The sequence below is a fragment of the Bidens hawaiensis genome, unplaced genomic scaffold (assembly GCF_021521415.1).
Source record: "Bidens hawaiensis isolate Kalapana, Puna unplaced genomic scaffold, B.hawaiensis_p1.1 tig00024874_1, whole genome shotgun sequence".
NCBI classification, from domain to species: Eukaryota; Viridiplantae; Streptophyta; class Magnoliopsida; order Asterales; family Asteraceae; genus Bidens; species Bidens hawaiensis.
This window is the reverse complement of record NW_027493952.1, coordinates 55,332-76,601: the sequence shown is the minus strand read 5'-3', so window position 1 is coordinate 76,601 and position 21,270 is coordinate 55,332. Positions and strand designations below refer to the sequence as shown.

Below are 21,270 nucleotides of genomic sequence, written 5' to 3'. Positions count from 1 at the left end.
AAACGTTCATATTTTCAAATAATAATAATAATAATAATAATAACAACAATAATAATAATAAACATTGAGCCCCTTAAACACGTATGACTCAATAAATGACCAAAAATTATCACCCAACGCGTTATTATTAACTCTTTTAAATATAAACGTTTCATCCAAAAGTCAACCACGGTTTCATTCACAAGTCAACAGTCAACACGCTATATATATATAACATAACATTGTAACATAACATAAACTCATCATTCATCAATCATCAAAAGTATTCAAACAATATCAACACAACAAATGGGCAACTTAACTTCATGTTTCAACACAAACCTCAAACAAGCAAAACTCATCAACCTTAATGGAACGTTACAACATATTAATGTTCCTATAACAGCAGCCGAGGTCATGCTAGTTCAGCCCCCGGGACACCTCGTGTCCCGGGTGCCGAATAATCTTCAGTCGAGTTTTCGGTTATCCGCGTTGCGGGCGGATGAAGTGTTGAGTAATGGTGGGTTGTATTTTTTGATTCCCGGTGATAGGTTGAACTCGTTTGTTACGGAATCGGAGTTGGAGATGTTGCGGTCGGGTTGTCGGAAGGGGAAGTTTGGGAAGGGGAAGTTTGGGAAAAGGCGTGAATCGAAGGTTTTGCCGGTGGAGGTGAGCGGTGGTGGTGAGGGGGTTATGGGCGGGCGGGTGTGTGGTTCGCTTATGTGGAAACCGGTTTTAGAGCCGATATATGAATAAGATATGAATAATGGTAGTTTAAAATTATTGGTGTAAAGTAAAGTAGAAGATTAGACATTTGAAATTTGAAATGTGAATTAAGTTAAAAGAAGTAATATATAAATCTTTTGGTTGTTTAGTTTATTAGACATTTTTATGTGACATTGGTGTTTTGAAAACAAACTCAAATAGTCTAATAACCCTATAAACATTGGTGGACGGCTGGATGCTAGTCAGTGTTGTAAAACTTGTTAGGCGATAGTTGACCTGTGGGGTACCGACTAGCAATCAATCAATATTTATCGGATTGAAATTTTTATGTGTAATTTTTTAAGTAGAAAGTTTCAACTCCTTCTCGACCCATTCAGAATCTTAAACATCGAAAATTGGCCATGAACTAACCGAAATTAAGCCCTATTAGGGGCAATTAATAATTAATCGCCATTTTTTTTCATGATTTTTACAACCATGTCACTGGTTTACTTACAAGCTAATGAACTCGACCTATATTAATCTACGGTATTTGGTTAAACGTGTGAGTCCTACTTCTAGTCGGATGTCCTTCGGGCACATGTAAGAGTTTTAGTCGAATTACGTGGAAATATACTACATTTATAGAAAAGAAAAGAAATGCACTAGCAGTCTTTCTCTTCTTTGTTTTCTTATTACCTTCATGGCGTATGTTTAAAAATTAAAACCATTTAAGCTTTGAAAAAAAATATACACTAGTTGTCAGTAATTACTATTACTACTATATATAATTAACAATTTTAGTGTCGTAAGTGGTCTATTGGGCCCACTTAGCAGCATCGTATTGGCCGATAAATTTTTTTTTTCCCTTCGTCGCGTATGTTTTAGTGAATTAATCACCAACATTCTCTTCTTTGTTTTCTTATTACCTTCCTCGCGTATTTTTAAAATCATTGAAGTTTTAAAATTTAAAAAACAAAAAGAAATACACTAGTCGCCGGTAATTTATAATATGTTTGGCCACTTAGAAATGTCCTTGGTTAAAACAGTGTAACTTTTTATCTAATTTACTGTTAGAAGTCATAATCATGAGTTAAGCAATATCAATAAGTAAATGGGTGAATAATCAAGTGACCCACGTAAAGTTTATAGTTGGTTTAAGTTTGGTTAGACCCATGAACATATAGCTACATCATTCACCATGTGTCCAAGTCTTACTAATGTAGCAGTTTAACTAACACTTACTAATGTTCACCTTTATATTCAATAAATCTCATAAATCAAATGAACAAAACGCCACCACCATTTATATATTATAATTACACTCTTCTTAATTCTTAACTTTCTAGTTTAACTTTGATTAATAGCTAGCTATGGGGAACCATGTATCAAATGGCTCAACACGGGTCATACTTCCCGACGGAACGGTTACTGTCGAAGCACGAAATGAATCTTACCTGATCCATGACGATGTTTCCACGGTTTTTTGAGATGAACGAACCACGTCTTGATCTTCTTCTTCTGCGGCTGCGCCTGTGACCTGCAATGTTGAGACCTGCAATGGTTTCGGGGGTGTGGAGGTGACTGCTAAGATATCCTGAGGATTTCTTGTTTACAGACACAAAAAGTGGTGGTGGCTCTTATTGAGCATGGCCCCATAATAAGGAGGTGGAGACCTCCTTATATAGAGAGCCTCATGGCCACCATCATGATACCCTAATGGGCCTAGCCCAGTTAGGGTTACCTCCACAAAACCCCCTCAGCCCAATAACATTGTATTAGTCCATGTAATAAAATAAGCCAAACATAATAGATTTAGGGTCGTAGAACCGGGTTTTAGTACCATACCCCTACAAGCCCCCCAAGTCCAGCGTTGCTCCTGGGCGCGTAAGCGTCCAGGTGGAGCGCTGGACTTTATAAGGTGTGATGCGGTTTTTTCCCTTTTCTTTGGCCTTGTCTTTATTGTCTTTTGAGTTTTGGGAGGTTTTCTTCATGATCCATGTTGTGATAAAAGCCTGCGCGCATGACGACTTATGAGCTGTAATAATAATGAAGCTGGCGCGAGAAGCGACTTACGAGCTAAAATAATAACGAAGCCTGCGCGCATGGCGACTTATGAGCTGTAATAGTAATGAAGCTTGCGCGTGAGGCGACTTGCGAGCTATGAGAATAATAATGCCTGCGCGCGAGAGGCGACTTACGAGCTGTAGCATAATAAAGCCTGCGCGTGAGGCGTCTTACGAGCTAAGAATAATAATTGAGCTGGCGCGTGAGGCGGCTTACGAGCTGTGAGTAATAAAGCTTGCGCGCGAGATGCGTCTTATGAGCTTTAAGAATAATAATTGAGCTGGCGCGTGAGGCGGCTTACGAGCTGTGAGAATAATAATGCCTGCGCGCGAGAGGCGACTTACGAGCTAAGAATAATAAAGCCTGCGCGCGAGAGGCGTCTTACGAGCTGTAGCATAATAAAGCTTGCGCGTGAGGCGTCTTACGAGCTAAGAATAATAAAGCCTGCGCGCGAGAGGCGACTTACGAGCTGTAGCATAATAAAGCCTGCGCGTGAGGCGTCTTACGAGCTAAGAATAATAATTGAGCTGGCGCGTGAGGCGGCTTACGAGCTGTGAGTAATAAAGCTTGCGCGCGAGAGGCGTCTTATGAGCTTTAAGAATAATAATTGAGCTGGCGCGTGAGGCGGCTTACGAGCTGTGAGAATAATAATGCCTGCGCGCGAGAGGCGACTTACGAGCTAAGAATAATAAAGCCTGCGCGCGAGAGGCGTCTTACGAGCTGTAGCATAATAAAGCCTGCGCGTGAGGCGTCTTACGAGCTAAGAATAATAAAGCCTGCGCGCGAGAGGCGACTTACGAGCTAAGAATAATAAGGCTTGCGCGCGAGAGGCGTCTTATGAGCTTTGAGAATAATAATTGAGCTGGCGCGTGAGGCGGCTTACGAGCTGTGAGTAATAAAGCTTGCGCGCGAGAGGCGTCTTATGAGCTTTGAGAATAATAATTGAGCTGGCGCGTGAGGCGGCTTACGTGCTGTGAGAATAATAATGCCTGCGCGCGAGAGGCGACTTACGAGCTAAGAATAATAAAGCCTGCGCACGAGAGGCGTCTTACGAGCTGTAGCATAATAAAGCCTGCGCGTGAGGCGTCTTACGAGCTAAGAATAATAAAGCCTGCGCGCGAGAGGCGACTTACGAGCTAAGAATAATAAGGCTTGCGTATTATGTCCCGTGCCAGGCGCAGATGTTGCATGCGCGTGCGCGTAGACTTTGGTATGTGTTATGCGCCACGCGCAGATGTTGCATGCGCGTGCGTGTAGACAGCGATATGTGTGAGCATGTGATGCGTAAGCATGTGTAATATGCGTGAGCATATGTGATGCGTGAGCATATGTGGTGCATGAGCATGTGGTATGAGGATTCCCAACCTTGAAGTTTGGCGCGAAGCCATATGGGATATTATGAGGATTCCCAACCTTGAAGTTTGGCGCGTAGCCATATGGGATATTATGAGGGTTCCCAACCTTGAAGTTTGGCGCGAAGCCATATGGGATATTATGAGGGTTCCCAACCTTGAAGTTTGGCGCGAAGCCATATGGGATATTATGAGGGTTCCCAACCTTGAAGTTTGGCGCGAAGCCATATGGGATATTATGAGGATTCCCAACCTTGAAGTTTGGCGCGAAGCCATGTGGGATATTATGAGGATTCCCAACCTTGAAGTTTGGCGCGAAGCCATATGGGATATTATGAGGATTCCCAACCTTTGAAGTTTGGCGCGTGGCCTGATGCGCGCATGCACGGCGATGGAGTGGTGACTCGTGAGTGCGCGTGCATGGCTGAGGTCTCTTGCGCCAAACCCAGATGGTGGTTTCTGCGGCGGCATATGCACGGTTGCGGAGTGAGAATCCGCGGGGGCGCGTACATGGCGGCGGAAATCTGGTAATTTCTGGATCTGCAATTTTAGAGTCAGACCTGCAACTTTGGACCTAAAATCCAGGTCTGTAAATCAGATCTGGACAGATCTGAAGCTCGGAGCAGATTTAAAACCATCACAGATCCGGAGACCTGATCATTTGAATCAGGCCGTTTCTTCTTGCCCAGATCTGGAAGCCTCTTTTTAGATCTATGGATCTTTTTGAGCTTTAATAGAACAAGCCTTGAAGCTTTTTTCTGTAAACTTCCAGATCTGGGTTCTTCCTGGGAGAGATCCGACAGCCGAGATGAAGATCGAAGGGCAGTTCGTTGCCGTCCCACGGATGGCGCCAATGTCGAAGCACGAAATGAATCTTACCTGATCCATGACGATGTCTCCACGGTTTTTTAAGATGAACGAACCATGTCTTGATCTTCTTCTTCTGCGGCTGCGCCTGTGACCTGCAATGTTGAGACCTGCAATGGTTTCGGGGGTGTGGAGGTGACTGCTAAGATATCCTGAGGATTTCTTGTTTACAGACACAAAAAGTGGTGGTGGCTCTTATTGAGCATGACCCCATAATAAGGAGGTGGAGACCTCCTTATATAGAGAGCCTCATGGCCACCATCATGATACCCTAATGGGCCTAGCCCAGTTAGGGTTACCTCCACAAAACCCCCTCAGCCCAATAACATTGTATTAGTCCATGTAATAAAATAAGCCAAACATAATATATTTAGGGTCGTAGAACCGGGTTTTAGTACCATACCCCTACAGTTACAAAGTACAACGAACCGGTGACGGTGGGTGAGCTAATGCTAGACCACCCCCGTTGCTAAAAAAACAAAAACCGTTGGTTGCTGATTTTAGGCTCGAGAATAATAAGGTTTACTTGATGGTGCACATGAGGCGGGGCCCAGTAGCAGATATAACATTAGATATGACATTGGAAGAACAAAGGCGGATTATTTTGAAATCCGGATTGTTTTTGTCGGCTTACACGGGTATTATTCCGTTGTTTGTTAAGATGTGGCCGAAGACGGTGATCAAGAGTTATAATAAAGCGAAAGTAGCTGAGAAGCCGTCTGCGGTGATGATGAAACCGGAGTTGTTTAGGGAGGTCGAATCGGTGTTGGAAGGGAGGGGTGGTTATTTTGTGAAGAAATCTTGGAAGCCTAGTTTGGATACCATTAAAGAGAAAGGTGTCAAGGCTAAGACGTGACGTTGGTTGCCACTACGTGAAGGTTTATAGGTTCAATACTTTATAAGAAAATAGTGTAATTTAAGAGTACTGTAGTTTGCCGTTAAAATATGGACGGTTGGTTAAAATAAAATGTGTATGTATTTAATGGTTTGGTTAGTGTAGTTTGCCGTTAAAAAAATTGACGGTTGGTTAAAATAAAATGTTTATGTATTTAATGGTTTGGTTAATGTGTCAATTAACTATCCTTTGCAATACTACTCCTAATGTTACTTTTAAATTTTGTACTTCGTAACATAAAGTCATAAACGACACATTGAATATTGTGGTCAACTGGTCAAATCGACCGTTTCACACCTAATAAACCACACGTAAATATTAGTTTCGCCGTTTAGTTAAACCACACGTCAATAAATCAGACAGTACTTATGCATCGAAATAAAACATAAGTAATGTTCAACTAGTCTTAAGAAACATTTGTTTAAAATGTGAGTACATAAAATAGAAGTGTATATGTGATTATATTTTGATTTTTTTTAGTTACTTGTTAATTAAATTATTATACTTATCATGCAAGTTCATGTATATATCAAGTATTTCAAAATCAAGTTTTTTTTTAAAGGCATTTCAAAATCAAGTTAACGTACTTATTAAGACTGATTTTATTTCCAAGTATCAAGATTTTAAACGTGTGTGCAATGGTCTTGACATCCTATTCAGATAGAGGGTTCTCATTAGCCGATCAATATAGTTCACATACACTCCTCTCTCTCGCTTGCTAACACCTTTACAAAGATGTCCTTGGTGCCGACGACATGGTGTTTAACGTCACTTTTTGCTTGTATGGATGGTGGTTTAACGTCCACTACACATAGTTTAATAGTTAAAATCCATCACTCTTCCATTACATGCCAGATCCAACTCTCACGTTTCTTTCTTTATATATATATGTGTATATATATATATTTGGTAGATATATTATTATTATTACTATTATTATTATTTACTTTTTTGTGTTTGCTTGTTTTTAAAGCTTAAAAGATTTATTCTAGATGAAACACGAACATCAAGATGATTAGAGATTTCATATAACATATGTTTTAGAAACCCAACACAAACAACTTAAACAAAGACAAACATCTTCTAAAATCGAGACAAAAGTTTTAGAATTTAAAATTAAGTTATTGGATTAATTGAAATATTCCTTTTTAAGCGAAAATTCAGAGTACTTACAGAATTGATGAGTATGATCGAAAATTAGGTACATGTTTAAGATACGATGAGACATGTTATTTAAAATGATAAGGTATGTGATTTTTTTATTTTCTTAAATAATTGAAATTAGTAGGAAACACTCTATCGTTTACCCTTACTGGTACATGAAACTTTAAGCTATCTTATAGTCATAACATATATAAAATAGTTAAACGAGTCTATTTATGTTTGCTACTTGTATTAAGCACGTAGTTTCTAACCTGATAAACCCGTTAAAACACAAATTATCAACCTTACTAATGAGAACTAACCTTGGTAGGTTTCTTTGTTCTTTTTTTTAATGCAAAGGTCGTGCCTTATCAAATCGGATCAGAAAATCGAATCAATCATATTATACATATAATTTTTAACATATATGCTTATGTTGAAATTCGATCGTGTGTGGATTATTATATTGGGCCCACGTACTGTGTTGCAACTTGCAAGTTGGTAAAAGTGTTCATTATGTTTCCAATAAATATTCAAACCAAGTGGATGATATGATATGATATGATATGATATTTATGTAAATCATGTTTATTGTATATTCATTGGATTATTAGTACCATTTACCACACATTTTTACCCTTAATAGTTTATTACACGGTTGGTCCATGATGTTTTAAAAAAATAACGGATCTACGGTCTAAGCTTTTTAAATAACATGTTAGGCTTTAGTAGTTTTCAAGTTTGTAATAACATTGGGTATAAAAGCTAACCGTATCTTAATAGTTAATTACACGGGGTGATCTATGATGTCTTTTAAAAATAACGGATATACGGTCTACGCTTTTTAAATAACATGTTAGGTTTAATGGTTTTCAAATTTGTAACAACATTAGGTATTAAGGCTAACGGGTGTTAACATTAAATCGAAAAGGGATCACGTGCAATAAGCGTGAGGGCATTTACGAAATTTCAGTTCTTTTTTGGATAAATGTAAGAGCAAGCAATACACAAACGTTTGACATATTGACGGTATGGTTTTCTTCGTGGAGATAGATACGACAATGGTCTTCTCCAGGATCCTTCGACTAAATACCTTCACGTAACCAGTCAACAACAATACGACATTGATATGAGCTGATTTACACGAGTCTAGTTGGATCCGATGATTTTTGACTAACCAAAATTTATTAATAAGATTCTATAATGACGTCACTTTTGTTTAGTTTATATTGTTGAATTATTACTTATAGTGTAATCAAAACAAATGTATAGAAGTTATTATGACTAAACATTGCAAAAGCTTATGGTCTAGAAGCTTAAAAGAAGGATATGCTACACGAAATTATCATCATCTCGTGTTGGAGTATACGGAAGACGAGGAATGAAAACAAATTTGAAGGTAAAGAAGAGAAGGCAAAATAGATTATAGATGAAATCAAGTCATTAAGATTTCTTTATTATAACGATGATCAAAAAGAAAAATGTTAATAGTGATCAAAATGGTGTGATTTAAGTTTTATGTAGTGGTCAAAATGGTGCGTTCTTGACCTGCCTCTTCGGGTTGTTGAGGACGTGTTTTGAGTTTGATTGGTTGTTTATAAAATTTACAGTTCAAAACCAATAAAAGTTATTATAACTAAGCTAAAAGTTAATGATTACATTACTGATCATCATTTGATATTTTATGGCATTGGTTATTCATACACCATTTTTGAATATTTACACACTCTCTTAACACACATATTATCTTTATATACGCCCTATAAAGGGTGTATGAATAACACATCCCTATTTTATTTAGTAAATGGGTGGTTTCATAAAATATCAAAAAAAAAATGTAATATAGGTTGATTGGTTGAGAAGCAAACGAAGTGAAAGTTGTTGGTGACATAATTAAGGTTACAACCAACATTTCTTCCAAGTGAAGCCTTTTGCTTTGCGTAACAAATGTTTTTCTTGTTTCCTTAAAAACCCAAAACCACACATTCCATTACCACTCGTTTGTGTTATAAATAGAACAAAAAATACTTATTTTAATAAATAAAAATAAATTATAAACCTGTTATTCTTTCAAAATCTATATTAATATTAGCTATGTTATTGATTTATTTTAGTTTTTTTAAGTAATCGTAGCGTCTAATCAATTTATTTACTTGATGATAACATGCTTTATTTTGTTACTTCACAGCAAGTATTAATTTACATTTATTTTAACTTATTGTAATAAAAACTAATAAAAAATATATAATTATTCATAAAAATGGTCTAGTGGTAAGAGGACTGCCCTCCCACTTGGACTAGTTCGAAAGATGTCTGGGTGAAAGACGACACGGTTTTAACCTCGGGTTCGAACCCGACATGGGGCCGGGATTTACGGATTCTACCCGGTTCCGGCGCATCAGGGAGACACGGTCTCATGGTGGTCGAGAAGTCGACCTTGGACATGGTCACGAAAGGGTAGGTTTACAAGTGTGATCCTTTATCGTTGAAAAAAAATAATAACGTGTTCGAACCCGACCGGGGGGTGAGGGTGTACGGATTCTATCTCTTTCCTGCACATCAGGGGGTACAATCTTATAGTAAAGTCGACCATAGACATGTTCCCAAAAGAGTATGTTTACAAGTACGATCCTTTGTTATTAAAATAAATAAATAAGTTTTACAATATAATGTGCATGTGCTACTAAATGAGTACAACAAATGTGATAATTCATGTATGTATAATGTATTCATTACATTTTCTTGTATCTAAATTCTACTTGTATAGTTGTATATTAAAGACTATAATCCATCTTCTTAGACCATTCGTAGTCAGCCTTAGTTGTGGCGTTTGTGCTACAAAGCGCCGGGTGTACCCCCCCCCCCTCCCGCTTTTTCCTTAGTCGTTTTGGCCTAAACGTTTTGTACACAACGCTGGTGTGGCACGAGTTTTGAGGGTCTTGTGAGAGAGAAGTGGAGAGAGGAGTGTTGGGGTCATTTTCCACTAAACAAACTTTTTACAAAATGCCTAAAAACTGATTAGGTGCCACATGACGTAAAATACCCGTGTGTACCTAGTTTTGACTACGCGTGTTATTCACCCCGAGTAGTTTACTAGTTTGCATGTTAGACTAATCCTACCGATATTAATATGGTTGACTAGTAAGGATAGACAAAGATAGGGTGAATCAAGACGGTAACGTATCCCTTTATTACTTTACCTATGTACCTTTTACCTATGTAGTTGAATATATGTACTTTTACCTATGTACACTACATGCATTTTTATGGATTTACATAGCAACGTTTTCTATTTTAAGATAGCTATGATTAATAAACTAATTAATGTTATAATTTTCACTTATTGTTAATACCTAGCGCGGTCGTCAATCGAAATTTTGGCCGGATTTTGGCTGATTGGCATTCAACGATGTCTATCAGGCTTCTGCAGCTCAGTGTTTTCCAACTCTTTCAAATTTCTTTTCTTTTTCATTAAGATTTTAAAAACATGAACCAAGGCTTAACCTTTAAACATCATTTAGACATTGAGCCTAAGAATTAAGACCATACAAGGTTAACATCTAGACATTGGTCATTAGGCTTACGAGTTAACATCTGAAAATTGGGCTTAATTATACAAGTGATTAGTGCTTAATGAGAATTATTATTTACATTAATTTATTTTTGAATATTTATAAATAACTAATTTAGTTTTTCTCATGGGACGTTTTTAAATTTCGTATAGTTCGGTTTTGAAACTTCAATGGGTCGGATTGTTATATGAGGGCACTCGGGATTTAACATTATTAAGTATTAGGAACTACTGGGATTTACCCGGACATTGTGGTTGGAACGCAACAAGAATTCAGTTGTTGTCAATTCAGTTTGTTATAATTTAGCAATCGAATAATAAATTCCAAAAAATTAAAGCTACAAAAGCGCCTCATATGTAAGTATATTAAATTCATTATCTTTAAAATATAAGAAATAATCACAACAATAAAAAAAAGTCATCTCATCACATTCTTTACACAGGTTTCTTCGATTTAAATAATTAAATCTCGCCATGTTATTATCCTTGATATTTCTCTCATCTACGATCTAACACCAACTACACTCGTAATAATAACAAGAACTTAAATGTCCCTCTTAACCCTTACGTGAACGCACAATATTCCTAGTTTAACACTTCTACCACGTTTCTTCTTCGACGAGACAAGGGTATTAACGACTTTTCACAAAATATTAAAACTTAACATAGATTCCTTTCCAACGATAGTTACAAACTTACAATGACAATACGATTTCCAACTCCATTACTAACCCTACGTTTCATCAATCTTCTGAGGACCTACCATTAAACTACCACATTGGATTTTTACCTTCTTTAAGGATGTTTGTTTTTTTTCGATCGACAACTTTCACAGTTAAGTTATCTCACTGGGCGAACATGTCGCGCCCCGCCACCCCACTCAGGCCAACTATGTTGACATGATCCGGATCCACGCTGGCATCCGAGTTTGACTTGGCGATCCCGGTAAAACCCAGTTGGCTCACCCCGCCCGAAGGCATGACAGGTTTTAAAGCTCTGGTAAAATCCGGTCGAAATTAGGATTCGAACCCGGAACATCCGAGACATCCATCATGTTCCTGACCATTGGGGCAAGCCCCCTTAGTTTTTAAGGATGTCTGTTAAATACTAAATATTAAAATAATAATATAACCTTATCCATTATTTAACAACTTGATGTAGTAAAAATGAAAATAATAATAACCTGCTCACCGTACTCCTTTATTAATGGAGAAACATGGGGCCAACCCAACCTCTTTTTAGACAAATCATAGAGTGCCACGTGTGCATTAACAATTAAATACGTTGTATTTTTTTTTAACGGCCAACTAAGTAACGTCGGGTACCCCGTACGCGGCCCCATTGGCTAAAGGTAGCCCGAGCCGGCCACTAGTCCGGACGGACGGAGCCCCTAGCGGTCCACCTGTTGAGGGATTCACCGGATAAAACCCGACCCCTACGCCCGCCAAACGGCACGACAGCGAGGAGCCGGTAAAACCAGGTGAGATCAGGACTCGAACCCTGGCAAGCCAGGGTCATCCCTCATATCTCCCATATAAGTTGGTGGTAGTAAGGTTTGATGGATCCCTACCTCTCACTTATAAAGTGAGTGCTCTACCATTGAGCCACAACCAACTTAAATACGCTGTACTTTTAATACTTTATTTCACTTTCAAGTTCTCACATATAATCGTGTCCGTAAAAATAATATGAAAGCTCGAAATCGTTCTCTCTTTTTGTTTCGATTTGAGAGTTCATCTTTTTATTATTACAATTTAAAAAGATTAATTAATATATTAATATATTTAAATGACGCGTTATATTCAAACATCACCCCAATAGTGTGTTAATAACTCTATATTGTTTGTATATGGGTTATACGAGTCGTATAACCCTCACATGACTAACTAATGTACGGATGATAGTTTTTCCAGTCTATACGGGCCGTATAACCTCTATAGGAGCCGTATAGGCTTCAAACATCCGATACTCTCCAACCCAAAAGGACACAATTTTGCACTTATACGGCTCGTATAGTCTCTATACGAGCCGTATAGGCGTATATTGTATCCAAATAACCTATATGGTGTGAGAATAACCTATGTCATTTAAATTAACGTCTAGAAATATGTTTAAAGGTACGAAAAAAGACAACTAAATAAATTTGTCTTTTAAAGAAAGAATAGTGTTTACATCGAATAACATAAATACGGATATTGCAAAATAAGAAAAGCATGTTACATCCACTAGATCATGTCCTTTTGAATAAAAATGACATGATTTTATGTAAATCGGTAATTTTTCAAGCTACATTTCGAATGCTTGATCAGATTTACATGAAGTTACTTTGTTTAGAAGTAGACAAATGATTTATCGACCTAATTCATTATGTAGCCCAAAAGTTAACGTCAAATTCAATGTTTTGTATCTTTTTTCTTTCTTTTTAGTTTGAAGTTTAAACTCAAAACCGACTCATACACGTACCTCTTTGAAGCGAAGTACATTGGATTCCTTTTATGATTTTAAACTATAAACTTTAAATTTGTCAACTAAGTTCAAACATATTCAAAAAGCATCACCCTATGGTGACCATTAGTTTAAAAAAAAATAATATTTTTTAGCATGAAGATCTTTATTTACAAATCTTTTTTATTCAATGACAAATCTTACCCATTAAAAACAAGATAAAAAACCCTCTAAAAAATGCATGACTTATTATCTTGATATATTATATTACCAGTCACACAACTTGCACCAAAAGCAATAATTATTATTATTACTATTACTATTATTATTATTATTATTATTATTTTTTTATTTTTTTTTTTCCTTTTCATTAGTTACTGATCAAAGTGATTCCCTTTGCATCAACCAATTTGCCCATACCCAAACTTCAATACACCCCTCTATAGCCTATGTAACGTTCAACATCACACCACTACCAATAATAATAATATGGCCTCCACCACCACTATACTACACTCTTTTATTATTATTTTCATACTACTACATGTTACTTGGCCTCCTAGCAATGCTAGGAGGCCGTTCGCATGTGACCCGACAAATGCCGCTGTGAAAGATATGCCGTTTTGCAATGTTCGCTTGTCCTCGGTGGATAGAGTGAGAGATTTGCTAAGTCGATTAACATTTAAGGAGAAAATCGGGTTGTTAGTGAATAAAGCGGCCGCGGTGCCACGTTTGGGAATGGATGAGTATGAGTGGTGGTCGGAGGTTTTACATGGTGTGTCTAATGTGGGCCCCGGGACGAGGTTTGGTGGTGACTTCCCCGGGGCCACTGCGTTCCCGCAGGTCATTACGACTGCGGCCTCATTTAAATGACCTGCGGCCTCATTTAATACGTCGTTGTGGGAAGAAATCGGACGGGTAAATAGTTTAGATTTATCAGTGTAAAGTATAATACCAGTTAAATAGTAAATATATGATATGATACATTATGCATATGATCTCTCACATCAATGATTTGTTGGATAAATGTAACAAGGGTATTTATGCCATTTTAAGAAATATTCTTATCCACCTTTATGTGTAAGGCTTTTCAAAAGGTAATATGCCTTGCCTATTTTTGTCAAAATACAAAAAAATCATTAAATTAAACACTTACTCCATTACAAAGATTGTTAAAAAAATGATATCTTTTTCCTGTTTCTAGTATAATATATTATGTTAATATCAGACCTGTTGAGAAAGAGTAAAAAAATATAATACAACAGTCAAAACCTAAACAAATGTGACAAATTTATATTTTTTATTTTTAAAATGTGTAGTTATTTTATCATTTTGTAAATTTTAATAAAAACTACTAATTTCAAAGAGATAATAATAATAATAATAATAATAATAATAATAATAATATAAAACGCTTTTAAACTGTTAAACCGATAAAACTGTTTGTTTAGATAAGTCATCCAATCAGCAAAGTTTGGTTTGTCGTTTCTCGAAACAAGTGGTCCTGAAATTAATTAAAAAGTTAAAATATATAGTCATAAGTCATAACAAAGCTAATGATTGATTTGATGTGTTATGATTAATTGATTTATGGTATGCAGGTTGTCTCTGATGAAGCAAGGGCAATGTACAATGGAGGTATGGGTGGATTAACCTATTGGAGTCCAAACATAAACATATTTAGGGATCCAAGGTGGGGCCGGGGTCAAGAGACACCCGGTGAGGACCCGATAGTAGCCGGTGAATACGCCTCTAGATATGTTAGGGGACTGCAAGGTAACTTGCCTGGTGACCGGTTAAAAGTGGCTGCTTGTTGTAAGCATTATACGGCTTATGATCTTGATAACTGGAGTGGGACTGATAGATTCCATTTTAATGCCAAGGTAAATTTTTGTAAAAGTTAACATTTTGAGAAATCGACGTGCACGCATTATTATATAAAATGACTAGTAATGCATGCGGATTTAAAAAAAAAAGTAAAAAAGCATGGTATTTATAGCGGTTTTGGTTTTGCAATCAATAAAAACCGGAAAAAAAAAAACTGAACCTAATTCCTAAATTTTTGTTTTTTTTTTATATTTTATATTAAGTAATTTATAAGAATTTAATAAATATTTAACTCAAATATTTTTGGTCAGATCTACAATAGTCTATTATTTTAAGTAATTTATAACTAAATTGTTTATAACTAAATTTATTATTTTTTACCATTTTTTTTTCTGCCTAAAATTTTGTTGCCCGCAGCTTGTTGACCGCCTACCTGCTTGTTGCCCGCCTACCTATTGTGGCGGCGCAGCTTGTTGCCCGCCTACCTGCTATATTGATGTAATATCTATGTTTCTATATATTTCAGAATTAATATCAAAAAAAAAAATTTTGAAGCTCAAATGACAAAAATCGAAACCGTCAAAACCGAAACCAAACGGTTTTAAAAAATCCAAAAACCGAAGTTTTGGTTTTCGGTTTGGTTTTAGCCGAAAACCGCACTGAACCACACCACGCACACCCTAATGTACACATGCAGAGGCGGGTTCGGTTTACACTGTTAATTCCAAGTTACAAACCATCAGTCAAATCCAAATCATTAACCTGTCAAAACCGGAACCATGGACCAATGATTTAACCGCGTTTTGGCGGTTTACGAACACTCTAACTTTCCGACACTCGTTTAAACTCGTTAAATATTTTTGAGAGAATAAGTAACTATTAAGAAAGCTCATTTTCCACTAGAAAAATGTAAAATAAAAGACAGTTTCTTTATGTAAAGTAAAAGTAAAAAAGATAATATTATGCAAATGCAGGTAAGCAAACAAGAAATGGTGGATGCATTTGAAGTACCATTTAGACAATGTGTTATGCAAGGGAAAGTAGCAAGTGTAATGTGCTCTTATAATCAAGTCAACGGCATTCCGACTTGCGCCGACCCTAGACTTCTTCGTGACACCATTCGTGGCGCTTGGCGACTCCACGGGTATTTGAATCATATAGCTAATAAAATTTACAGTAAACTGCGGTTTTCGTCCTTGTGTTTTGTCAAAATCTGCGATTTTAGTCCAATAGTTAGAAATTTGCGATTTTCGTCTTTGTGGTTTCATTTCACTTCCAATTAAACCCAAATTCATTAACCACGTTAAGTTAAGTCTGGTCGTTAAACCCATCAGCGCGTCCCTCACGTGAGGGACAGTTTTGTCATTTTTCTCCCCAAATAGACCTCATTCCTAATTCGCAAGCCCTCTCATGTGAGGGGCTGGGGTGTATTTGGGAAAAAATGGCAAAGTTACCCCTCACGTGAGGGGCACGTTAATGGTTTAACGACCAAACTTAATGCGAGTTAAGGAATTCAGGTTTAATTGCAAGTAAATAAACCACAGGGATGAAAATCGCAAAATTGAAACTATTTGACTAAAACCGCAGATCTGGACAAACTACATGGACAAAAACCGCAATTCACTCTAAAATTTAAGATGATAGACTATAATAAGGCCACATGGCACATGTCTTGTTAATTTAGCTCATAACTACTCACGGGTTTGGGTAAAGTCTAAACAGGTTCGGGCCTGTTTTTGGCCGGACCCACAAACATATTTAGCATTTTAGCTAAACAAGTTGTGTTTAGATTAACCTGACAAGTTGACCCGTTTAGTTTAATAACTTATCTTTATAATGTGTTTAATATGGTAACTTAAAATGATTGGTTATATATTGTGTCAAATGAATATACACAATAAATGAGCATATTGTTTTGAAGTTTAAACGTAATTATTTTATACACGATTGTAAAAAAAAATCCGGGTTAGACAGGTCATGTTCATATCATGTACATGACATGATTTTTGGGCTTGTGACAGGGTTGACCCACGAACACGACCCGTTTAAAACCCTTAATAAAATCCGACAATTTTTGGTTTTGCAACTGTATACATTTTTTTACATGTCTTGCTTATTATGTTTTTTTTTTTAATGTTATTGTTTCCTAAAATATGTACATCGTCTCAGACTGCGACTCGGTTGGAGTCTTTTACGACAACCAACACTACACCGCGACTCCTGAAGAAGCCGCAGCCGATGCAATTAAAGCAGGTTTTACCAAAATACTATATTTCATCGCTAAAACTCCTTCGTCAACATTTAAATACAAGTTTCGACATCTAGTCATAAGTTTACATAACAAAACTAGTTATAAAATATTTTCAGGTTTGGATTTGGATTGCGGTCCGTTCCTAGCAGTGCACACACAAGGTGCAGTTGACCGAGGTCTACTAAAAGAGACCGACACCGATAGCGCATTATTTAACACGCTTACGGTTCAAATGCGGTTAGGCATGTTTGATGGTGAACCATCATCCCAGACCTTTGGTCATCTTGGTCCACGAGACGCATGCACACCGGCTAACCAAGAGCTAGCCCTTGAAGCAGCAAGACAGGGGATAGTTCTTCTTAAGAACCACGGCCCGTCACTGCCATTGTCGCCTAAACGACATCGAACCGTTGCTGTCATAGGGCCTAACTCAGATGTTACTGTCACAATGATAGGAAACTATGCAGGTATACTGCTACTAAGTATTAAGTTTCACCGCTTATACTATAAATAATATACGTTTTTAACGCTTTTAAATTTTTATAGTATTTTATTTATCATCTTAATTTTATTTCTAGTAATTTTTCTTCATCATTTTTTTTTAAATTTATGTTTAATTTTATTTTTTTCTACATTTCGTTATAAATTTTATTGAAAACAGAGCTGTATTAAAAAAAAAAAAACAGTAATGTGAAACCTTTTTTTTTTTTTTTTTTTTTGCTTTTTAGTTTCACTGCTTATAGCCTTATACTATAAATAATATACGTTTTAACGCGTTTACATTTTAATAATATTTCAATTATCATCTTAGTTTTGTTTCTAATAATTTTTGTTCATCAATTTTTTAAAAATTTCTAAATACGCAGCTATGTTTAATTTTTTATCTCAACATTCCGTTATAAATTTTATTGAAAACAGAGCTGTATTAAAAAAAAAAACCCAGTAATGTGAAACTTTTTTATTTAGTTTTTTTTTGGCTTTTAAGTTTTTATACTATAAATAATATACGTTTTTAACGCTTTTGAATTTTTGATAATATTTCATTTATCATCTTAATTTTGTTTCTAATAATTTTTGTTCATCAATTTTTTAAAAAATTTTAAATACGCAGTTATGTTTAATTTTTTATCTCAACATTCCGTTATAAATTTTATTGAAAACAGAGCTGTATTAAAAAAAACAGTAATTTGAAACTTTTTATTTAGTTTTTTATTTTTGTTTTTTTGACAGGTATTGCTTGTGGATACACAACACCACTCCAAGGAATATCAAGATACACAAAGACAATACACGGGCGGGGTTGCCCGGACGTGCACTGCAAAAACGCACACCTTTTCGGTGGTTCAATCCGGGCAGCCCGAGAAGCGGATGCCACGGTTTTGGTAATGGGTTTGGACCAGTCAATCGAGGCCGAGTTTAAAGACCGAGACGGGCTGCTTTTACCCGGGTACCAACAAGAACTTGTATCTAAAGTTGCTGCAGCCTCAAAAGGCCCAACTATTTTAGTGTTGATGTCTGGTGGGCCTGTTGATGTGTCTTTTGCTGAAAATGACCCGCGGATTAGTGCTATTGTTTGGGCTGGTTACCCGGGCCAAGCTGGCGGTGCAGCCATTGCTGTTGCTGATGTGTTGTTTGGAGCCCATAATCCAGGTATAATTTATAGGGCCAAGGGCCACCCCTAGACGTGTTAACGAACTGAACGAACACGAACAATTAAATAAATCGGGTTTTCTTGTTCGTTCTTTAAGAAAATGAACGTGTTTTTGTTCGTTTGTAAACAACATAAATGAACGGTTCACGAACATAAACGAACGAACATAACTGAGCTAAAACCAATTAAAAGTAGAGGTGCACAAAACACCCGGTTCCTACCCGTACCCGACCCGCAAGTACGGCCTGGTAGAGGATTTCTCCCCGGAACCGGAACAGACCCGGACCCACCGGAACCGGAAATACCCGGTCAAAAACCGATCTTACCCTACCCGAAACCCAAAAAAATCTCGGTCAAATACCTGACTATACACTGACTATACACATAACCGGTTCCTACCAGACCCAGTTTTGACTTTTGTTGACCATACCCGGAATCGGTTTCTGTTCATGAAAAATACCCTAGTTAAAAGTAAAAGTGAACAACAATGTGTTGGGCCTGAAAATTTATTAAAATCAGACTAAATCACAATGAGCCTATAAAGTTGAACCGTGTATATTAATGAATGTAAATGAACAAACTTGAACAAAGTTAAATTGACGAACATAAAACTTTCTGCCAAACTGTTCACCGAATGTTCTGTTCGCTTACAGGCCTGAAATTTCAACTAATACTAGTTATAAAATTCTTTTTCAGGAGGAAAGTTACCAATGACTTGGTATCATCAAGATTACCTCAAAAATGTACCAATGACAACAATGGACATGAGATCAAACCAATCAACGGGCTACCCGGGCCGAACCTACCGTTTCTACAAAGGCCCAGTCGTGTACCCATTCGGGCACGGGCTAGGCTACTCAAATATCATCCACATACTCGCAAATGCGCCCGCACTGTTCACGGTCCCAGTGGACGGGCGCCACAAAAACACAACCGCAGTCACCAACGACGTTAGGGTGACCCACGCCAAATGTGGTGGGCTTACGGTCACTCTACAAATGGATGTGAAAAATGTGGGGTCCAAAGACGGGTCCCACACAATGCTGGTGTACTCAACGCCACCAGTAGGCTACTGGGGCCCACATAAACAGCTGGTGGCGTTTGCGAAGGTGCACGTGCCACCACGGGCTAATATCCGAGTCCCGATTAATATCCATGTGTGCAAATTCTTGAGTGTGGTTGATAAAAGTGGGATTAGAAGGATTCCTATGGGTCAACATAGTATACATATTGGTGATGTTAAACATCTTCTATCAATTCAATCAACACCACTAGGAGTGATTAAAAATTAAAATGATATTGGATACAAAATATATAAAGGTTTAAGAATATATATATAGGTTATCTACTATTTAGAATTGGAATTTGTAAAGCTAAGTAATAAGAATTGTTGCTTAGCTCATTCAACTAGAGAATGCATTAATGAATTCGTTATGTTTCAAATTGAATATATATATATATATATATATGTATATATATATATGATATATATATGTATATATATATATATGATTTTATTATATAGATCAACGTGAACGAGCAAGGTTTTGTTCATGTTCGTCTGTTTTTCTTTTATCTGACAAGCCAGCGGTTTAGTAAACCTAATTGAACAGATTTTTTTTGTGTATTTGTTTATTAAGGAAATAAACTTGTTCATGAATGTGCCGTGAACACCTAACGGAACGGAATTTCTTGTTCGTGTCTTTTCATTAGGGAAATGAACTTGTTTGTGAACGGTGGACCAGGAATGTCATGGGCCAACTTGGCCAACTAGCTAACCCACCTCACTATTGGACCATTGTTACAAAAAGAAGCTAGTAGAGGTGTTTCATAACATTCTCATGGACCATGGACCATGGTCATAGACTCAATAGTTATTGTTTGTAATTAATGTAAATGCAAGAATAAACCTAAAAAGCATAATGTTTAAGATTTGGGCTACAAGAATAAACCTAAAAAGTAAAAAAGTTTTGCCATCAAACAAAATGGTATTTAAGCATGTAAAAGTCCTTTAAATAAATTTCAAAATGATTTTTTTATATATGATATGGGTGTATATCTATAGGCTATACAACTATATAATACACATTTTTTGAAAGGCATATAATACATTTTCCATGGAAAAACTAAGACAAAAATTTAAGTAACTATGATTTATTGTTTACTTAAATAAAATTAACATATTAAATGATTACTAGTAAGCCAATGACTAATTCATAGTTATAGAAGTGTGAGTCAAGTTGGGTCACCGTCTAGTTTTAGTTTGTATTGTAAATGTATAACCAAATAGCCCAATTTTTATCTTTTAGTTAAAATGTAATAATCTCAGTCAAGAGGGTGCTAGATAAAGAAGACGTGTACTAATCTCAGCCAACAATTGATGAATAGTGAGAGCATGAGATGTTAGTTTTTAATATATATATAATGTCCACCATCCAAAATTTTAAGCCCAAGGCTCAAATCAGCTAAAATATAATCCTAACTTGTTAATTTTGATTTTTATTCTTGTCACCGTAA

General features: G+C 36.6%; 1 pseudogene across 1 annotated transcript; it reads left to right on the top strand.

Annotated features, from left to right (window-relative positions):
* The first annotated feature begins 13,500 nt into the window (after positions 1–13,500).
* Positions 13,501–20,165, top strand: LOC143570342 (putative beta-D-xylosidase 2; annotated as a pseudogene). Its single transcript, XR_013141911.1, has 7 exons — positions 13,501–13,942; positions 14,626–14,907; positions 15,826–15,995; positions 17,007–17,104; positions 17,219–17,569; positions 18,333–18,752; positions 19,450–20,165. The product of XR_013141911.1 is annotated as a putative beta-D-xylosidase 2 (transcript).
* The last annotated feature ends 1,105 nt before the right edge of the window (positions 20,166–21,270 follow it).